The sequence below is a fragment of the Cucurbita pepo genome, chromosome 14 (assembly GCF_057944985.1).
Source record: "Cucurbita pepo subsp. pepo isolate OVF chromosome 14, ASM5794498v1, whole genome shotgun sequence".
NCBI lineage: Eukaryota > Viridiplantae > Streptophyta > Magnoliopsida > Cucurbitales > Cucurbitaceae > Cucurbita > Cucurbita pepo.
The window spans coordinates 7,399,723-7,406,881 of record NC_141811.1 but is presented as its reverse complement, the minus strand read 5'-3'; the positions used below and the strand labels follow the sequence as shown (position 1 = coordinate 7,406,881).

The window sequence follows — 7,159 nt, the reverse complement described above, 5'->3', positions numbered from 1 at the left end:
CAAGTCCTGAAATCAGTACTTAAGAGAATTACTCATCTACTTACCCTATATGGGAAGGAGTGAATTTCATCTTGTGAGGTTATGTTCCCAGCTCCCTATTTGGTCAAGTCCCTAAAATGGTAGGCATATTGAATTGGCTACAAAAGTCATTCTTACCCATGCAAATCAAGGACAAGTCCTCATAAACAGGAGTTCATAACTCACTCATGATTAAGATCGAGTTGCACATGATCATCCTGTGAAATATTAATCTTCTTAATTAACGGATTTATAAATAGAGATTAAATATTTCGTGGTCCAGTCTTGTACAAACTCATTGTATAGGATACCTCCACTCACATGTCTTTACATGAATGATTTGGATCAAATCATTTGTAACAATTACAAAGCAGACCGTATCAATAGTGTTACCGGGATAAGGCACCCAACCTTATCCATATACTATAGACCTTTTAGGTTATTACTTGGATCTTATATGATTATTGGATAATGTTTCACACAATAACAAATTACTTAATTCATAAATAAGAAAATGTTCAATTAATAAAACTGCGATCTTTAGGGCACAAATCCCAACACCGCATACATGAACTTAAAACTGAAACAGTAATTTGAAAATCTTAATTGGGTCTGTAAAGCATTTGAACAAAAAAACTTAGTGACTATCGATATTTTTCAACACTATTGTGAGGAATATTCAATTTGGATGATTTTGACATCTATGATCTACAAGTGACACCCATAAATAGCTTCGCTATCAACCATCTTTTTGGCTCGTTTTCCATTTGGGCACAGTTGTTCGCGCAATGGGGTAGTTCAAAAAAGTACTTTCCATTCTTTGTATCTTAGTATTTCCATAGTAAGTCTACAGAACCGCATAGATAAACTTAAAACCAAAACCTTAAGTTGGAAACCCTAATTGGGTTGTGTAAATCATTCGCTCAAAAAACTGAGTGACGGTCGATAGTTTTCGACACTATAGTGAGGAATATTCTAGTTGGATGATTTTGACACGTATGATCAGTAACTGAAACAAAAAAATAGTTACACTTTTGGTTATCTTTTTGTCTCGTCTTCAATCATTGTACCGTTGCTTCATGTTAGGGCAATTTGCACACGTATGATCAGTAACCGACACCCGATAATCTTTTCAGCTCGCTTTCCACCGGGGTACAATTGATCACATGTTAATGATGTTCTAAAAAGACATTTTAGTACTGGGACCTTAATTTTGAAGCAAAAGAGCCTATGCGCTACATATTTGAACTTTAAATAAAAACTCTAATTTAGAGGTCATGTAAAACATTCAGGAAAAAAAACTAAGTGACCATTGATTATTTCAACACTATTTTGAGGAATGTTCAAGTTCCATGATGTGATGACATATATGATTAATAACCAACACCTAAAAAACCTTCAAGATCGGCAATGTTTTCAGCTTGTTTCCGCCGGGGTGCTATTTTTTGCCTATTAGGGCAGTTCCGAATAGGCACTTACCATTCTTGGTATCTTACTATTTTCGGGAAATAGTACTAGGATCTAAATTTCGAAGAAAAAAAGCCTATAGCACCACATAATAAATCTAAAACTGAAACCCTAATTTGGAAACACAAGTTGCGTTGTTAAAGCATGCTACCCTAATTTGGAAATACAAGTTGCCTTGTTAAAGCATGCCGGGAAAAGCATGACTGACGACCGATAGTTTTCAAAACTATTGAGAGAAATGTTCTAGTTGGATGAGTTTGGCACGTATAATTAGTATCTAACACCTAAAAATAGCTTTGCTATTAGCAATTATTTCGGCTCGTCTCCCACAAGGGTATGGAAAGAAAAGAGACCGTAAAGGGTAGGTTCAGGTTCCGGAGAAAGAATCAATCAATTGGAAAAGTAGTTCACTCTCATTCTTCTTTCGTCTTTCCTTCCGCATTACCTCGTGAAAGAACTGACTTTTTCTTTCTTAGTGCTTGCTTTACCTTGTTGTGAAAGAGTGAAATCAGTCTCATTCATAAGGAGTTGAGACTTACTGTTCACTCTCATTGTTTATGGTGTTTTTCGCGTATAGAGTTTTTTGCAATGGGGAATTATTCGTCAACAAAGACTATTACCCTCAAAACATCCTTCGGTATATCGTGTTTTTGTGGTATGGAGTTTTTGCCCACAATGCTGATTACCCACAAAACATCTTACCCTGAATCGGAGAAAGAAAGAGGCTTTCCTTGCAAGAAAATATATTAAATGTTCTAGTTGGATGAGTTTGGCACGTATAATTAGTATCTAACACCTAAAAATAGCTTTGCTATTAGCAATTATTTCGGCTCGTCTCCCACAAGGGTACCGTTGTCTGGTTCCGAAAAGTCACTTTTTTTTTTCTTTTCAAAATTTAGGTCCATTATTGTTTCCAATGGAAATATTAAGATACATGGAAAGTGGCTTTTCGAAACTACCCTAATGTGCGAACAATGGTACCCCAATGAAAAACGACTCGTAAAGAATGCCGACAATGATGCTTATTTGGGTGTCGATCACTGATCATACTTGTCAAAATAATCCAACTTGAAATTTTCTCACAATAGTGTCAATAAATATTGACAGTCACTTAGTTATTTTGTCAAATACTTTACGCGATTTGGTTAGGGTTTCCAAGTTAGGGATTTGATTTTAAGTTCATATATGACGTGCTATAGGCTCTTTTTTCTTCGAAATTTAAGTCCTAGTGTTGTTTCCTATTGAAATATTAAGGTACAAAGAACATTTCAGATCTACCCTAATGCACGAACAATAGTACCCTGGAAGAAAATGAGGCGAAAATATTGTCAACAACGAAACTATTTTTTGGATGTTGGTTGCTGAATGTATGTGTCAGAATCATCCAACTTGAACATTCCTCACAATAGTTTTAAAAAATATTGACTATCACTCAGTTTTTTTGCCGAATGCTTTACGCGGCCCTATTAGGATTTTGGTTCTTAGTTCATATATGTGGCACTATAGGTTTTTTATTTTTACTCGAAATTTAGGTCCTAGTATTGTTTCCTGTGGAAATATTAAGATACAGAGAATGGAAAGTGGCTTTTTAGAATTTCCCTAATGCGCGAACAATGGTACCTCGGCGAAAAGCGAGCCAAAGAGATTGGCAAGAGCGAAATCTTTTTTGGGTGTCGATTACTCATCATGCGTTTCAAAATCATCCAATGTGAAGATTCCTGACAATAGTGTGGAAAAATGCGACTATCACTCAGCTCTTACTTGGTTGGCTTTAGCCAATGTTCTTCCTAAAATTCGAGTACGATTGTCTTCTGTTTCTCAAAGTTGCTCCAATTATTGTCGGGAGTCATTTCCTATTAGGATGTTCATTTTGTTTCGTTAGTATTTTGGAATTCTAATCTAATTTAACTTGAATTTGTGAAATAGGGTATCATAGTGACCTTACTTACCTTGATTAAGGTAAAAACCAACTTCGGGATGGTCGGAGTGGTGAAAATTGGGCAAAAATACCCTTTACCGATTCAAATAGTCGATTCTTAGCCATCAAAGCCGGGGGAGCAGAGCCAAGCCGAGCCAAGCCACTAGAGCTGAAGGAGTCAACGTCTACAAGTGCGACACGTGTCACTGTGCGGAGGTGACACGTCGCAGGTTGCTTCTCAAGTCGAGGTGCGGACTTTGGGTCACTGACTCAAGTGCGGAATGCAGGTGTTTGGGCCACTGCGGATTTTAGGCCGAGGCACTGCAAATGGGTATTTGACAGTGGAAGGCAGTGCTAAAATCGAGGTAAATATCCAAAGCTTTCTGAAATCCGTACCAAAATGCTGACGTAAAGCATGGATCTCGATCCAACACTATCAACTTTCAAAACAAAATAGTAGTTGTCCATTTAAAACTAAGGATATTAGTGTTAAACCTAAAATAGATCATAACTGTATATACTAAAATAGTCTAAGATTTACTAGTTTATGATTTGAAGGGTTTGTTACCAAATCTATGATTTTATGGTTTGTTACCAAATCATAGATTTGGAATGTAATCTTCATTATACGCATCTATAAATACATGAGGTCGTGACCCATATAGGTCATCGTGCCATTCAATCTAACATGGTATCAGAGCCAAGGTTTATTTTTTAAACTCCTCGCCATGTCTTCTTCCTCCTCTCCATCCACCATCTCCAACACCGTCTCAACTACCATGGCGACTTTTGGCCTTAAACAATATCCAATCCCTCTACACCATGTTGTCACAATTCGTCTAACCAAAAACAACTTCATCATATGGCGTGCCCAGCTCCTCCCCTACCTACGGAGTACGAAGCTTATGGGCTACCTCGATGGCACCAATGTTGCACCTGCCAAGCTGATCCCTTCCTCAACTGCTGCTGGTGCTGAGCTGGTCTCTAATCCGGCCTATAATCAGTGGTATGATCAGGATCAACAAGTCCTTAGCGGCCTTCTCTCCTCCATGTCTGAGGAGATTCTTCATGATGTGGTTGCCGCTACTACGTCCAAGGAGGCGTGGGATACCCTGCAGCGGATGTTTTCATCGTCAACTCGTGCTCGCACTACTCAGATTCGTGTTGAGCTTGCCACGTCCAAGAAACGAGATCAATCTGCTGCAAATTATTTTTGCAAGATCAAAGGGCTAGCCACCGAGCTGGCCGCCGCCGGCTCTGCCTTGCAGGATGATGATGTGATCGCGTATCTTCTCGCTGGTCTTGGCCCTGACTATGATCCCTTCGTCACCTCAATGACTACCAAGAGTGAAGCCCTCACCCTTGATGATGTGTTTGCACATCTAATGACGTATGAAGCTCGCCAACTACAACACCAGGCTGAACTTCAGTTAAATCTTGGATCTTCTGCCAATTATGCTAGTCGTGGTGGTCAGCAGAAGAATCGTGGGCGTAGGGATCGCGGTCGTGGTCGTTCTCAAGGTTATGCACCCTCTCGTCCTGCTGGTGATCGTCGTGGCCCTTCTGCTCGTCCTTCCTGCCAGATCTGCGGCAAAGTGGGGCATACTGCTATCCGCTGCTGGCATAGGATGGATGAGTCCTATCAAGATGAACCTTCTTCTGCTCCTCCTACGGCACTGGCGGCTACTTCCTCTTACAAGATTGACCCAAATTGGTACAGCGACACAGGCGCTACGGACCATATCACCAGTGACCTGGATCGTCTCGCTGTGCGTGAACGTTATCATGGAGGTGAACAAGTTCAAGTCGGCAATGGAGCAGGTTTGCGTGTTTTGCATACTGGTCATTCTCTAATTAATACTGCTACTCGTCCTCTTGCGTTGCGTAATATTTTGCATGTGCCTGAAATTTCCAAACATCTTCTTTCTGTTCATAAATTTTCTCGTGATAATGACGTATTTTTTGAATTCCATCCTTGGCATTTTTCTATAAAGGATCGACAGTCGAGGAAAAGTCTCCTAAATGGGAGGTGTGAATCTGGTCTTTATCCTATTAAGCCATCCGATGTCGATAATCTCAAGCACGCCTTGGTGAGCAGATCTACTACTCACGCCCAATGGCATGCTCGTCTTGGACATCCTTCATCTCAAGTAATAAAATCCATTTTGCGTCTAAATAATATTTCGTGTGCTAGTGAGTCATCTTTGTCAGTTTGTAATGCGTGTCAGTTAGCAAAGAGTCATCGATTACCATATACTAGTTTTTCCCATAGGTCTTCGTCACCTTTGGAACTTATTTTTTCGGATGTTTGGGGCCCTGCACCTCCATCTGTTGGGGGTTTTAAATATTATATTAGTTTCATTGATGATTTCAGTAAATTTTCGTGGATCTATTTGATGCATGATCGTACAGAAGCTCCTCGTATATTTTTGCAATTCCAAGCTCATGTTGAGCGCCTCCTAGATACTAAAATCAAGTGGGTTCAATCTGATTGGGGTGGGGAATATCAGAAAATTCATAACACATTTTTTCGTTCCCTTGGAATTGGTCATCGTGTTTCGTGCCCTCACACACATCAACAAAATGGGTCTGCTGAACGCAAGCATCGTCATATTGTTGAAACTGGCCTAGCCCTTCTAGCTCATGCTCATGTACCTATTAAATTTTGGGACGACGCGTTTCTTACAGCCACATATCTCATCAATCGTCTTCCTACTCGTGTCATCGATAAAAAATGCCCCTTAGAGCTTCTTTTTCATACCCCACCAAATTACTCCTTATTAAAAATTTTTGGGTGTGCCTGTTGGCCTCATCTTCGTCCTTATAACAAACAAAAGCTCTCTTTTCGATCAAAGGAATGTGTCTTTCTAGGCTACAGTTCTTCACATAAAGGGTATAAGTGTCTTGACACCGATTCTGGTCGTGTCTATATGTCTAGAGATGTCATATTTGATGAAAATGTTTTTCCATTCAAGAGAGTCTCACCTAATTCTTCCCCAATCATGCAGTCGACGCATAATGCCCCTGATTTGTGCACCTTGCATTTGGGTAATAGCAGTACTAATTTGGAGAATGATCACATGCATATGTCTGGGCCTACTAACTCTTTGGATGCAGAAAATTTGGTGTCTACATCAGCTTCGGAATTGCCGCAACAATCCTCCGCGTCGCTGCCATTCGAATCGGCGTTGGTTGTTCCGCCAATGATTGAGGCATCGGCTTCTCCGCCAGCAGATGATATTGCGCAATGCCCGGTCGAATCCTCGGCCGTTGGTCAACCAACTGCTGTAGCATCGGTTGCTCCCCTCGCAACGGCTGATACGGCCGTCCCCTCAAATGTGGATCCTGCACCTACTACTCATCCGTATGGTACTCGATTGAAGCACAATATCAAAAAACCCAAGGTGCGTACAGATGGAACAGTAACATATCTTGTAGCTCGGTCTTCTGCCTCTGAACCTACTTCACATATTACTGCTATGGAGCATCCCCTCTGGCGTCAGGCAATGAATGATGAATTTCAGGCACTTCAAAAAAATAAGACATGGCACTTAGTTCCTCCTCGTGCTGGTCTTAACGTTATTGATTGCAAATGGGTTTTCAAACTCAAACAAAAGCCAGATGGCTCTATTGATCGCTACAAAGCACGCCTGGTTGCTAAAGGTTTTAAACAGCAGTATGGCGTCGATTATGATGATACCTTTAGTCCAGTTGTTAAGCCCACTACCATTCGGCTCTTATTATCTCTTGCTATTT

General features: G+C 40.4%; 1 non-coding gene across 1 annotated transcript; it reads left to right on the top strand.

Annotated features, from left to right (window-relative positions):
* The first annotated feature begins 4,662 nt into the window (after positions 1–4,662).
* On the top strand, positions 4,663–4,802 carry LOC147789428 (small nucleolar RNA Z247). The gene has a single exon (XR_015411846.1). It is a non-coding gene; the product is annotated as a small nucleolar RNA Z247 (small nucleolar RNA).
* Positions 4,803–7,159: the final 2,357 nt, after the last annotated feature.